General features: G+C 41.3%; 1 long non-coding RNA gene across 1 annotated transcript; it reads left to right on the top strand.

Annotated features, from left to right (window-relative positions):
• Positions 1-2,204: 2,204 nt before the first annotated feature.
• LOC133556783 (uncharacterized) lies at positions 2,205-6,820 on the top strand. The gene is made up of 2 exons (XR_009807599.1): positions 2,205-2,491; positions 6,563-6,820. It is a non-coding gene; the product is annotated as an uncharacterized LOC133556783 (long non-coding RNA).
• Positions 6,821-15,946: the final 9,126 nt, after the last annotated feature.

The following is a 15,946-nucleotide window of genomic DNA, read 5'->3' as shown; positions in this document are numbered from 1 at the left end:
TACGGAAGGTTTTTTTGTAGATAATAAATGATGAAAAAAACACTTAATCGAACGGTTTAAAAGAGGAGAAAACAGGAAGAAAATAAAAATCTAATTTTGAAACAAGTTTATCTTCAATTTCGACTCTTTAAAATTCAAAATTCACCCTTTTTGAAAAAATTATAAACATTTTTTATTGAACATCATCAGTAATTTTTCCTGATTAAGATTAAGTTTAGAATTTTGATGACATGTTTTAAATAGGTTAAAATCCAATCTGCACTTTGTTAGAATATATAACAAATTGGACCAAGCTATATTTCTAACAAAGAGAAATCATCATTTCTTCTAGATTTTCCAGAACAAAAATTTTAAAAGAAATTTAAAAGATATTGAAATAAGATTCAAATTTGATTCTAAAGATTTTGTAGATTTGCCAGAATATTTTTGGGGAATTTTAATTATTATAAATGTGAAAAAATATTTCATAAATATTCTTCATCAAAAAAAAACAGAAGCTAAAATGAGGACTTAAATTAAAATGTATTTATTATTATTTACAATAAAAAAATACATTTACTTGAACATTGATTTAAATTGTCAGGAAAGAAGAGGAAGGAATTTAAAAGTTAAAAAGGTATATGTGTTTAAAAATCTTAAAATCCTTTTTAAGGTTGTATTTTTTCTCTAAAATTGTCTTTCTGAAAGTTATAAGAAGCAAAGTAAAAAAAAAAAAAAAAGAAATTATTTAAACAAGTGAAGACCAAGTCTTTAAAATATTTTTTGGGATTTTCAAATTCAATTTGAGTTTTGTCTCTCTTAGAATTAAAAATGTCGAGCAAAGTGAGACCAGCTTGCTAGTAAATAAATACAATTTAAAAAATGTGGGCAGCTCACTGGTAAGTGCTGCTATTTGAGCTATTTTTTGAACAGGCCAGCGGGCGACTCATCTGGTCCTTACGGGCGACCTGGTGTTAAATCCATAGTGGATCTAACATAAAAGTGAGAGTCCAGTCCATAGTGGATCTAACATAATAGTGAACGAGAGTCCAGTCCATTGTGGATCTAACATAATAGAGAGAGTCCAGTCCATAGTGGATCTAACATAATAGTGTGAGAGTCCAGCCCATAGAGGATCTAACATGATAGTGGGGATCCAGTCCATAGTGGATCTAACATAATAGTGTGAGAGTCCAGCCCATAGTGGATCTAACATGATAGTGGGAGTCCAGTCCATAGTGGATCTAACATAATAGTGTGAGAGTCCAGTCCATAGTTGATCTAACAAAAAAACAGAGTCAAGTCCATAATGGAACTAACATAATATGTGAGAGTCCAGTCCATAGTGGATCTAACATAACAGCGAGAGAGTCCAGTCGATAGTGGATCTAACATAATAGTGAGAGTCCAGTCCATAGTGGATCTAACATAATAGTGTGAGAGTCCAGTCCATAGTGGATCTAACATAACAGTGTGAGAGTCCAGTCCATAGTGGATCTAACATAATAGTGTGAGATTCCAGTCCATAGTGGAACTAACATGATAGTGGGAGTCCAGTCCATAGTGGATCTAACATAGTAGTGTGAGAGTCCAGTCCATAGTCGATCCAACAAAAAGAGAGAGTCCAGTCCATAGTAGAACTAACATAATAGTGTGGAGTCCAGTCCATAGTGGATCTAACATAATAGTGTGAGAGTCCAGTCCATAGTCGATCTAACAAAAAAACAGGGTCAAGTCCATAATGGAATTAACATAATAGTGTGAGAGTCCAGTCCATAGTGGATCTAACATAACAGTGAGAGAGTCTAGTCGATAGTGGAACTAACATAATAGTGAGTCCAGTCCATAGTGGATCTAACATAACAGTGTGAGAGTCCAGTCCATAGAGGATCTAACATAATTGAAAGAGTCCAGTCCATAGTGGATCTAACATAATAGTGTGAGAGTCCAGTCCATAGTGGATCTAACATAATAGTGTGAGATTCCAGTCCATAGTGGAACTAAAATGATAGTGGGAGTCCAGTCCATAGTGGATCTAACATAGTAGTGTGAGAGTCCAGTCCATAGTCGATCCAACAAAAAGAGAGAGTCCAGTCCATAGTAGAACTAACATAATAGTGTGGAGTCCAGTCCATAGTGGATCAAACATAATAGTGTGAGAGTCCAGTCCATAGTGGATCTGACATAACCCGGTTCCGGGTTAACGTGAATGACTGCTCGAATGACTGCTCGCTGACTTCTCTTGTTGCAAAAAAGCTAAGTATCGTTCTATCTGTGTGATTTTAACTGTTTTGCAGCTTTATTTACAACTTATCGAACATATTTAATAGTTCAATTTAACTTGCAAATCACCCGATCTCTGTCTCACCACTCCGCCCTCAGCTAGCTAGCTGCTAAGCTAACGAGGCTAGCGGAGAAAGGCAGCGCCGGTCTGAAGGAAGCTCCTCCCCCGCCACCGTGACCACCACTTCCCGAAGACAGCTGGCACTCCACTCGGCGACGGAAAGTTTCTGTGAGTATGGCTTCCTGCGCTTCGTGCACTTTACTCATGGATAGGTTGGCTTTGCTAGAGAGCCGTGTCCGCCAGTTAGAGCAGTGTAATTTCGTAACTTTAGATGTTGCGGACACATCTGCTAGCGTTAGCTGTAGCGAGCTAACTAGCCCAGCTTGTAGCAGCCCTAATCGGCCTACAAGCTACGGTGTACCGGTTGAGACGCATAATAGATTTAGCCCTTTAGCTAGTCCTACACCCCAGTCTACCGGGCACCACACTTTAGTTATAGGGGACTCCATCACCCGAAACATAAAGCTTAGCAAACCAGCCACAATTAAGTGTATTCCCGGGGGCAGAGCACCTGACATTGAAGCTAATCTTAGGGAGCTAACTCGCAACAGGCCTAGTAAACACGTACGGCAGGCTAACCGCACCACTAGTTATGCGAATATAGTAATACACGTTGGCTCCAATGACGTTAGGATGAGACAATCAGAGATTACAAAGAGAAACATAGCCAGGGCTTGTAATCTCGCCAGAAAGATGTCCAGGCATCGAGTAATTGTCTCTGGCCCCCTGCCTGGGAGAGGCAATGATGAGAGATATAGCAGATTAGTCTCTCTTAACAGGTGGCTGGATAGCTTCTGCAGACAACAGGGATTTACGTTTATTGATAATTGGCCCTCTTTCTGGGGCAAACCTGGCTTGCTGAGGAGAGACGGCCTTCACCCTAACCAGGAAGGCGCTATCCTCTTGTCTCGGAACATAGACTTCGCATTGAGCCACATTTGACTAACTGCACTAGAGCAAGCCCGGTCACAGGCAATTACAGAGCCTGCTAGCCTGGGTATGGAGTCAGTTAAGTTAGAACTAGCCAGCGCCAGGCTGGATGATCCCTGTACACATAGCAATTTTCGTAGAATAATACACAACTCACAAAATGTTTTTTCTACTGTATCTATGACTTCGTCAGAGTTAGACATGCGTTCTACTGAGGTGGCAAATTATGATGCGTTCAGTTTATCGCAGCGCCAAGTAGACAATCTGAAAATTCCCGTCATATCAATTCCTAGATATGGTCGTAATTATTTTAAGTACACTGCGCATAATAAACGCAACATTATTAATATTGCTACTACGGATAATTTTATCAACAACTCCTTAAAACAGCCCACTACCTATAATATGGGCTTTCTAAACATCAGATCTTTGTCTCCCAAAACGTTATTAGTCAATGAGGTCATTAGAGACAACAACCTTAACGTCATCGGTCTTAGCGAAACCTGGCTCAAACCAGACGACTTTTTTGCGATAAATGAGGCATCCCCTCCTAACTATACGAATGCGCATATTGCCCGTCACCTCAAAAGGGGAGGGGGTGTCGCACTAATATACAACGAAAACTTTAACTTTAGTCCTAACTTAAATAATAAATATAAATCGTTTGAGGTGCTTTCTATGAAGTCTGCCACACCTCTGCCTCTGTGCCTGGCCGTTATCTACCGCCCCCCAGGGCCCTATTCGGACTTTATTAATGAATTCTCAGAGTTTGTTGCTGATCTAGTGACGCACGCCGATAATATAATTATAATGGGGGACTTTAATATCCATATGAATACCCCATTGGACCCACCGTGCGTGGCGCTCCAGACTATAATTGATAGCTGTGGTCTTACACAAATAATAAATGAACCGACGCATTGCAGCGGTAATACGATAGACCTAGTGCTTGTCAGAGGTATCACCGTCTCCAAAGTTATGATACTCCCGTATACTAAAGTAATGTCCGATCATTACCTTATAAAATTCGAAGTTCAGACTCATGTTCGGCAAGCTAATAATAATAATAACTGCTATAGCAGCCGCAACATTAATGCTGCCACAACGACGACTCTTGCGGACCTACTGCCCTCGGTAATGGCACCGTTCCCAAAGTATGTGGGGTCTATTGATAACCTCACTAACAACTTTAACAACGCACTGCGCGAAACCATTGATAGTATAGCACCGCTGAAGTTAAAAAAGGCTCCAAAAAGGCGTACGCCATGGTTTACTGAAGAAACTAGAGCTCAGAAATTATTATGTAGAAAGCTGGAACGCAAATGGCGCACGACTAAACTTGAGGTGCACCATCAAGCATGGAGTGATAGTTTAATAACTTATAAACGCATGCTTACCTTAGCTAAAACTAATTATTACTCAAATCTCATCCGCATTAATAAAAACGATCCAAAATTTTTGTTTAGTACAGTAGCATCGCTAACCCAACAAGGGACTCCTTCCAGTAGCTCCACCCATTCGGCAGATGACTTTATGAAGTTCTTTAATAAGAAAATTGAACTTATTAGAAAGGAGATTAAAGACAATGCGTCCCAGCTACAACGGGGTTATAGTAACACAGATACGATTGTATATACAGCGGATACTGCAAATATCCAAAATAGTTTCTCTCGTTTTGATGAAATAACATTAGAAGGATTGTTACAACGTGTAAATGGAATAAAACAAACAACATGTTTACTTGACCCACTTCCTGGGAAACTTATCAAGGAGCTTTTTGTATTATTAGGTCCATCAGTGCTAAATATTATAAACTTATCACTTTCCTCGGGCACTGTTCCCGTTGCATTCAAAAAAGCGGTTATTCATCCTCTCCTTAAAAGACCTAACCTCGATCCAGACCTCATGGTAAACTACCGACCGGTGTCTCACCTTCCCTTTATTTCGAAAATCCTCGAAAAAATTGTTGCAGAGCAGCTAAATGAGCACTTAGCGTTTAACAATCTATGTGAAACCTTTCAATCCGGTTTCAGGGCAAATCACTCGACTGAGACAGCCCTCGCAAAACTGACTAATGATCTATTGCTAACGATGGACTCTGATGCGTCATCTATGTTGCTGCTCCTCGATCTTAGCGCTGCTTTCGATACCGTCGATCATAATATTTTATTAGAGCGTATCAAAATACGAATTGGTATTTCAGACTCAGCCCTGTCATGGTTTAACTCTTATCTTACTGATAGGATGCAGTGCGTCTCCTATAACAGTGTGACCTCGGACTATGTTAAGGTAACATGTGGAGTTCCCCAGGGTTCGGTCCTTGGCCCTGTACTCTTCAGCATCTACATGCTGCCGCTAGGTGACGTCATACGCAAATACGGTATTAGCTTTCACTGTTATGCTGATGACACCCAACTTTACATGCCCCTAAAGCTGACCAACACGCCGGACTGTAGTCAGTTGGAAGCGTGTCTTAATGAAATTAAACAATGGATGTCCGCTAACTTTTTGCAACTTAATGCCAAAAAAACGGAAATGCTGATTATCGGTCCTGCTAGACACCGACCTCTATTTAATAATACAACTTTAACATTTGACAACCAAATAATAAAACAAGGTGACTCTGTAAAAAATCTGGGTATTATCTTCGACCCAACTCTCTCCTTTGAGTCACACATTAAAAGCGTTACTAAAACGGCCTTCTTTCATCTCCGTAATATCGCTAAAATTCGCTCCATTTTGTCCACTAAAGACGCCGAGATCATTATCCATGCGTTTGTTACGTCTCGTCTCGATTACTGTAACGTATTATTTTCGGGTCTCCCAATGTCTAGCATTAAAAGATTACAGTTGGTACAAAATGCGGCTGCTAGACTTTTGACAAGAACAAGAAAGTTTGATCATATTACGCCTGTACTGGCTCACCTGCACTGGCTTCCTGTGCACTTAAGATGTGACTTTAAGGTTTTACTACTTACGTATAAAATACTACACGGTCTAGCTCCAGCCTATCTTGCCGATTGTATTGTACCGTATGTCCCGGCAAGAAATCTGCGTTCAAAAGACTCCGGCTTATTAGTGATTCCTAGAGCTCAAAAAAAGTCTGCGGGCTATAGAGCGTTTTCCGTTCGGGCTCCAGTACTCTGGAATGCCCTCCCGGTAACAGTTCGAGATGCTACCTCAGTAGAAGCATTTAAGTCTCATCTTAAAACTCATCTGTATACTCTAGCCTTTAAATAGACCTCCTTTTTAGACCAGTTGATCTGCCGCTTCTTTTCTTTCTCCTATGTCCCCCCCTCCCTTGTGGAGGGGGTCCGGTCCGATGACCATGGATGAAGTACTGGCTGTCCAGAGTCGAGACCCAGGATGGACCGCTCGTCGGGACCCAGGATGGACCGCTCGCCTGTATCGGTTGGGGACATCTCTACGCTGCTGATCCGCTCGAGATGGTTTCCTGTGGACGGGACTCTCGCTGCTGTCTTGGAGCCACTGTGGATTGAACTTTCGCAGTATCATGTTGGACCCGCTCGACATCCATTGCTTTCGGTCCCCTAGAGGGGGGGGGTTGCCCACATCTGAGGTCCTCTCCAAGGTTTCTCATAGTCAGCATTGTCGCTGGCGTCCCACTGAATGTGAATTCTCCCTGCCCACTGGGTGTGAGTTTTCCTTGCCCTTTTGTGGGTTCTTCCGAGGATGTTGTAGTCGTAATGATTTGTGCAGTCCTTTGAGACATTTGTGATTTGGGGCTATATAAATAAACATTGATTGATTGATTGATTGAAAGTCCAGTCCATAGTGAATCTAACATAATAGTGTGAGAGTTCAGTCCATAGTGGATCTTACATAATGGTGTGAGTCCAGTCCATAGTGGATCCAACAAAATAGTGAGAGTCCAGTCCATAGTGGATCTAACATAATAGTGTGAGAGTCCAGTCCATAGTGGATCTAACAAAATAGTGAGAGTCCAGTCCATAGTGGATCTAACATAATAGTGAAAGTCCAGTCAATAGTGGGGCCAGCAGGAGACCATCCCGAGCGGAGATGGGTCAGCATCGCAGAAATGTCCCCAACCGATGCACAGGTGAGCGGTCCAACCCCGGGTCCCGACTCTGGACAGCCAGCACTTCATCCATGGCCACCGGACCTGTGCCCCCCCCTTCCACAAAGGGAGAGGGGGGCCGAGTAGAAAAGAAAAGAAACGGCAGATCAACTGGTCTAAAAAGGGGGTCTATTTAAAGGCTAGAGTATACAAATGAGTTTTAAGATGGGACTTAAATGCTTCTACTGAGTATTAAATTATGAATCATGAGTAATAGAGCGAGACAAGAAAACAAGTAACGCATATTTTTTCTGGGTCTGCTTTTTTAAAATGAATGATGCACATAATTCCAAGAAGGGATCAGTCTGTTTTGTGATTGATTCATGCCGTCTTTTTACCTCCCTTTTTAATCTATGAACATTATCTACACGGCTTTTATGGACCATTAGTTCCACGAGAGATGGAAGGTAAATGAGGCCTAATAAATCAGATGAAATACACAGCATGGCGAGATCCTGGCACACATCCTCATGTCCTGGGTCTTACTGGGTTTGTGTTTTTTTTTTTACAGTCTGACATTTTTTTTCACTTGCTCTTTGTATTTTGACCAGAGTGAATAATGTGGATGACAGATGGTCGTTCAAAAATAAGTTCCAACGAAGCAACTTAAAAAAAAAACAGAAGCGTGGGAGAGCATGGGGGGAAAACAACCGGAATGGCAATATGGTTGCAGTCAGCGGTCTGTGGTAGGCTCCTACGTTCAAAAACACAAGAATGTAAATCATGAGTTTAGTCCAAACTGTCAGTACATTTGGAAGGTAGCGAGGGGTGTATATTGTAGCGTCCCGGAATAGTTAGTGCTGCAAGGGGTTCTGGGTATTTGTTCTGTTGTGTTTATGTTGTGTTACGGTGCGGATGTTCTACCGAAATGTGTTTTTCATTCTTGTTTGGTGTGGGTTCACAGTGTGGCGCATATTTGTAACAGTGTTAAAGTTGTTTATGCGGCCACCCTCAGTGTGACCTGTATGGCTGTTGATCAAGTACTCTGGAATGCCCTCCCGGTAACAGTTCGAGATGCCACCTCAGTAGAAGCATTTAAGTCTCACCTTAAAACTCATTTGTATACTCTGGCCTTTAAATAGACTCCCTTTTTAGACCAGTTGATCTGCCGTTTCTTTTCTTTTTCTTCTATGTCCCACTCTCCATTGTGGAGGGGGTCCGGTCCAATCCGGTGGCCATGTACTGCTTGCCTGTGTATCGGCTGGGGACATCTCTGCGCTGCTGATCCGCCTCCGCTTGGGATGGTTTCCTGCTGGCTCCGCTGTGAACGTGACTCTCGCTGCTGTGTTGGATCCGCTTTGGACTGGACTCTCGCGACTGTGTTGGATCCATTATGGATTGAACTTTCACAGTATCATGTTAGACCCGCTCGACATCCATTGCTTTCCTCCTCTCCAAGGTTCTCATAGTCATCATTGTCACCGACGTCCCACTGGGTGTGAGTTTTCCTTGCCCTTATGTGGGCCTACCGAGGATGTCGTATTGGTTTGTGCAGCCCTTTGAGACACTAGTGATTTAGGGCTATATAAGTAAACATTGATTGATTGATTGAAGTATGCATTGCACTCACTAATGTGCAGCATATTGCATGGCGGAAAAGTAAATGTTACGATAGGTCGTAAAGGATGATAAATGCAGTGCCTAAAGGCAGGCCCCCAAATCGGGAGAAATTCGGGAGACTAGTTGCCCCAGGAGGTTTGCGGGAGGGGCGCTGAAATTCGGGATTCTCCCAGAAAATATCCCGAATGTCCCGGCAAGAAATCTACGTTAAAAGAACTCCGGCTTATTAGTGATTCCCAGAGCCCAAAACAAGTCTGCGGGCTAAACGCGTTTTCCATTCGGGCTCCAGTACTCTGGAATGCCCTCCCGGTAACAGTTCGAGATGCTACCTCAGTAGAAGCATTTAAGTCCCACCTTAAAACTCATTTGTATACTCCAGCTTTTAAAATGACCCCCCTTTTTAGATCAGTTGATCTGCCGTTTCTTTTCTTTTCCACTCTGCCCCCCTCTCCCTTTGTGGAGGGGAGGGGCACAGGTCCGGTGGCCACGGATGAAGTGCTGGCTGTCCAGAGTCGAGAGTTGAGGGTGGACCGGCCGCCTGTGCATCGATTGGGGACATCTATGCGCTGGTGACCCGTCTCCACTCGGGATGGTCTCCTGCTGGCCCCACTATGGACTGGACTCTTACTATTATGTTGGATCCACTATGGACTGGACTCTCACACTATTATGATAGATCCACAATGGACTGGACTCTCATTATCATGTTCGATCCACTATGGACTGGACTCTCACACTATAATGTTAAATCCACTATGGACTGGACTCTCACTATTATGTTCAATCCACTATAGACTGGACTCTCACTATTATGTTCGACCCACAATGGACTGGACTCTCACACTATTATGATAGATCCACAATGGACTGGACTCTCATTATCATGTTCGATCCACTATGGACTGGACTCTCACACTATTATGTTAAATCCACTATGGACTGGACTCTCACTATTATGTTCAATCCACTATAGACTGGACTCTCACTATTATGTTCGACCCACAATGGACTGGACTCTCATTATCATGTTCGATCCACTATGGACTGGACTCTCACACTATTATGTTAAATCCACTATGGACTGAACTGTCACTATTATGTTAGATCCACTATGGACTGGACTCTCACACTATTATGTTAGATCCACTATGGACTGGACTCTTACTATTCTGTTAGCTCCACCATGGACTGGACTCTCACACTATTATGTTAGATCCACTATGGACTGGACTCTTACTATTGTGTTAGATCCACTATGGACTGGACTCTCTCTCTATTATGTTAGATCCACTATGGACTGGACTCTTACTATTGTGTTAGATCCACTATGGACTGGACTCTCTCTCTATTATGTTAGATCCACCATGGACTGGACTCTCACACTATTATGTTAGATCCACTATGGACTGAACTGTCACTATTATGTTAGATCAACTATGAACTGGACTCTCACACTATTATGTTAGATCCACTATGGACTGAACTGTCACTATTATGTTAGATCAACTATGGACTGGACTCTCACACTATTATGTTAGATCCACTATGGACTGGACTCTCACACTATTATGTTAGATCCACTGTGGACTGGACTCTCATTATTATGTTAGCTCCACCAAGGACTGGACTCTCTCACTATTATGTTCGATCTACTATGGACTGGAATCTTACTATTATGTTGGATCCACCATGGACTGGACTCTCGCACTATTATGTTAGATCCACTATGGACTGGACTCTCACACTATTATGTTAGATCCACTATGGACTGAACTCTTACTATTGTGTTAGATCTGCTATGGATTGGACTCTCACTATTATGTTAGATCCACTATGGACTGGACTCTCTCACTATTATATTAGATCCACAATGGGCTGGACTCTCACTATTATGTCCGATCTACTATGGACTGAACTCTCACTATTATGTTAGATCCACTATGGACTGGAATCTCACACTATTATGTTGGATCCACAATGGACTGGACTCTCAGTATTATGTTAGATCCACTATGGACTGGACTCTCACACTATTATGTTAGATCCACTATGGACTGGACTCTCACACTATTATGTTAGATCCACCATGGACTGGACTCTCACTATTATGTTAGATCCACCATGGACTGGACTCTCACACTATTATGTTAGATCCACTATGGACTGGACTCTCATTATTATGTTAGTACCACCATGGACTGGAGTATCACTATTATGTTGGATCCACCATAGATTGGATTCTCACTATTATGTTCGACCCACAATGGACTGGACTCTCACACTATTATGTTAGATCCACTATGGACTGGACTCTTACTATTGTGTTAGATCCGCTATGGACTGGACTCTCACACTATTATGTTAGATCCACTATGGACTGGACTCTCACACTATTATGTTGAATCCACTATGGACTGGACTCTCACTATTATGTTAGATCCTCTATGGACTGGACTTCTACTATTATGTTAAATCCACTATGGACTGGACTCTCACTATTATGTTATATCCACTATGGACTGGACTATCACTGTTATGTGAGCGCCACCATGGACTGGAATCTCACACTATTATTTTAGATTTACTATGGACTGGACTCTCACACTCTTATGTTAGATCCACTATGGACTGGAATCTCACACTATTATGTTAGATCTACTGTGGACTGGACTCTCACACTATTATGTTAGATCCACTATGGACTGGACTCTCACTATTATGTTAGATCCACTATGGACTGGACTCTCACACTATTATGTTAGATCCACTATGGACTGGACTCTCACACTATTATGTTAGATCCACAATGGACTGGACTCTCACACTATTATGTTAGATCAACTACGGACTGGACTTTCACAGTATTATGTTAGACCCACTCGACGTCCATTACATCCGGTCTCCCCTAGAGCGGTTGAGGGTGTCACTCACATCTGCGGTCCTCTCCAAGGTTTCTCATAGTCATTCACATTGACATCCCACTGGGTTGTGAGTTTTTCCTTGCCATTAAGTGGGCTCTGAACCGAGCGATGTCGTTGAGGCTTTTGCAGCCCTTTGAGACACTTGGGATTTAGGGCTGTATAAATAAAAATTGATTAATTGATTGACAAAATAAAAACTCGACCCTACTTCGTTATTTGTACCAATTATTGAATCAATCATTGCAATGTGGAAAATTGCATCAGACTTGAGTCTTTCGACACCAGTCCTGGAGCTTTTGTGACACACCGAGTAATGCGATCGCTCCTCCCGAGTTCTAATAATACCCGACACATTGCATTATTGCCGGCTTGCATGTGAAGTCATGTCTGCACGGACATAAGCACGTGGTGGGAAAACAAGCCTGTTCCTCTCTGGCAGGGAGTCAATTGAAAGCAGGGTGAAAAATGTGTTTCCTGTGCAAATAGTTCCAATATGGAGTTTGGTATAAAAAAAAAAAAAATAAATAAAATATTACAGAGTTTCTTAGAAATGGGTTAAAAAAAAAAAGTGGTTAAAACAAATACAAAAACATGTAGAAGTGTTGCTGCTGAGTTAAACTCTCATTGAATGGAGCCCAGTCAGCAACACAGTCGACTTCCAAAGAGCTTTGTCAATGTCTGTATTCATTTAAAATAAACCCTGAATGTCTCTTTATGACCTATGTTCTTTATTTACTCACATATGAGCAGTTATCGAAAAGGGGCGAGCTTAAATAATGGAGGTGATAACGAGAAACGGGTGTGTGTTGAAAACAAGGGGGCAGGTGGGTAGTAACGCGCTACATTTACTCCGTTACATCTACTTGAGTAACTTTTGGGATAAATTGTACTTCTAAGAGTAGTTTTTATGCAACATACTTTTACTTTTACTTGAGTATATTTATAGAGAAGAAACACTACTTTTACTCCGCTCCATTCCTGTACATTCAGCTCGTTACGCGCTACTTTTTTTTTTATCGATCTATTAATGTTTGTTTTGGTTTTTCAAAGTAAGATCTACGCATGCCTGCGTTTCACCAATCAAATGCAGTCACTGGTGACGTTGCACCAATCAAACAGAGCCAGGCGGTCACATGACTGTCACACGTCGAATCCGACTTAAAAAAGTTGAAAAACTTATTGGGGTGTTACCATTTAGTGGTCAATTGTTCGAAATATGTACTGTACTGTGCAATCTACTAATAAAAGTTTCAATCAATCAATCAAAAGTGTAAAGGAAAAAAAAGACACTTTTTATTTCAACCGTACTTCCCGTCAAAAGCCTAAAGGCTGATCGCACACTTCCTGTTTTCACAATAAAAGCGCCGCTCCATCATGTCTGCGCTAACAAAATAAGAGTCTCCCAAAGCCAGCGCAAACAAGCTAGCAAGCTACGGAGTTGGCCGCCAATATGTTTCTTGTAAAGTGTATAAAAACGAATATAGAAGCTGGACAAATAAGATGCCAAAAACCAACGACTTTCATGTGGTATTAGACAGAAAGAAAGAACTTTTTTTCTCCTCCATTTGAAAACGTGGACTTTATCAGCACTATACTGTCTGATTCCAATCAATGCAAGTCATCAGAATCAGGTAATACACCAACTTATATTCTTGTCTTCATGAAAGATAGGAATCTATGTGTTAAACATGCATATCTTTCATTAAAATACCTTTAACATGTCAACAAAAACAAAATAAATAAACATAAATTATATACTGTATATATATATATATATATATATATATATATATATATATATATATTGTTCCCTGAGTGCTGTTTTCCTCCCCAGCTGTGGCTGATTGGCACCTGGCCGCACCTGTTGCCAATCAGCCTGCTCCTATTTGTACCTGCTTTGTCTTGTGTCAGAAGGAGCAATTCATTGCATTTTACATAATAAATCAGAAATGAAGAAGTCCAAACACAAGTCCATGACTCCTCATCAGGCGGGGCAGCAGGTTACAGGGGGCGGGGCATTGGGGGGTTAGGTGGGTATATATATATATATATATATATATATATATATATATATATATATATATATATATATATATACATCCATCCATTTCCTACCGCTTATTCCCTTTTGAGGTTGCAGGGGGGCGCTGGCACTTATCTCAGCTACAATCGGGCGGAAGGCGGGGTACACCGTGGACATATTAATATATATGATACGTGAGTGTATGTATATGGTACATGTGTGTATGTATATATGAGGTAGATCACCTCGACTTGGTCATTTATTAAATAATTGATTGACGTTGAAAAACTTATTGGGGTGTTACCATTTAGTGGTCAATTGTACAGAATATGTTCTGTACTGTGCAATCTACTAATAAAAGTTTCAATCAATCAATCAATCAATGAATGCCTACTGAGCCTATGGTGCTGTTAAGTTATTGTGGCTCAATTTGCATTTTTTTTATTTTAATGTATTATTATTTAATATATATTATTGTTGTAGTTGCTTAAGAGATATTCCTGGCTCTGAATTTGCTCATTGCTATTTTTATGTTTTTGTGCATTATTTGTTGCCGTAATGAGGTTACTCATCAGTTACTCAGTACTTGAGTAGTTTTTTCACAACATACTTTTTACTTTTACTCAAGTAAATATTTGGGTTGCTACTCCTTACTTTTACTTGAGTAATATATCTCTAAAGTAACAGTACTCTTACTTCAGTACCGTTTTTGGCTACTCTACCCACCTCTGTGCATAAATGCTGCAATGTTTAGCACCAAGAAAACATTGCTAAATAGTATCAGTTTTAGATATCCGATAATGGCTTTTTTGATGATATTGTCAAAGTTAGTTTGTGACGAACCCCAAGATGCAGAGAAGGAGGGAAGCCTTTTGCAGGAAAACATGATTTAATTTAAATAATACAACAAAAACTGTATTTTGTTCCCTGCTTCCGTTCTGTTTTCATTCTACAAGTAACGACTTCTGTTTTCCTGTTTGCTACCCGCTAGCTTCCACGCTAGGCCCCTTTTGTTTTTTCGCTAGCTTCCCTGCTAAGTTCCTTTTTTCTTTTGTAGCTCACATGCTAGTTCTCTTAGTTTGTTATCCGCCTCGTGCGCGCTTTGTGAGTACCCTTTTGTTTGTTTTTGTTCTATGTTTTGGGGCGGAATAGCTCGGTTGGTACAGTGGCCGTGCCAGCAACTTGAGAGTTGCAGGTTCGATTCCCGCTTGTGCCATCCTAGTTACTGCCATTGTGTCCTTGGGCAAGACACTTTACCCACCTGCTCCCAGTGCCACCCACACTGGTTTAAATGTAACTTAGGTATTGGGTAAAGCGCTTTGAGTCACTTGAGAAAAGCGCTATATAAATATAATTCACTTCACTTATTATTTTGATTAAATCTTGTTTTCCCACTCAATGCCTGCCTCCATCTCTGCAAGTTGGGGTTCGTCTCAAACTAACTCTGACACTCTCTTCTCTCTTTTCGCTCACACTGTCAGGCTTTCCCCTGACAGTTTGTCTATGTTTTAGTTTTTTCCTCTGCATTTGTCAGTTTCCTCTGTGTTTAGTATCTCCTGTCTTTCGTTCCTGTGTTATTTTGTCAGCTTCCTGTCTTGTTCCCTGAGTGCTGTGTTCCTCCTCAGCTGCGGCTGACTGGCACCTGGCCACACCTGTTGCCAATCAGCCTGCTCCTATTTGTACCTGCTTGTGTCAGTTGCTGGATCATTGTATTGTCATTTGAATTGTCGTTGCCGCATGTCACTCTTGTCGGGCTACCTGTCGTGTCGTTTTGTTACAGCTACTACCTGTCATGCTACAATTTGTCCTGGTCGTCGTAGCGGTAAGCTGTTTCTGTTAGCATAAGTTATTTCCAGTTTTTCTGTTTGCTATCCACTAGCTTCCATGCTAAAGATGTTTTTTGTTTTCTAGCTTCCAGTGCTAGCTCCCTTAGTTTGTTATTCCGCCCACGTTCGTGCTTTTTGTTTGTTATTGTTTAGTTTTAATTAAATCATGTTTTCCCACTCAATGCCTGCCTCCATCTCTGCATGTTGGGGTTCGTCACAAACTAACTCTGACACTCTCTTCTCTCTTTTCGCTCACACTGTCAG

The sequence above is a fragment of the Nerophis ophidion genome, linkage group LG07 (assembly GCF_033978795.1).
Source record: "Nerophis ophidion isolate RoL-2023_Sa linkage group LG07, RoL_Noph_v1.0, whole genome shotgun sequence".
NCBI lineage: Eukaryota > Metazoa > Chordata > Actinopteri > Syngnathiformes > Syngnathidae > Nerophis > Nerophis ophidion.
The sequence above is the reverse complement of the archived record's forward strand: the minus strand, read 5'-3'. Positions and strand labels throughout refer to the sequence as shown.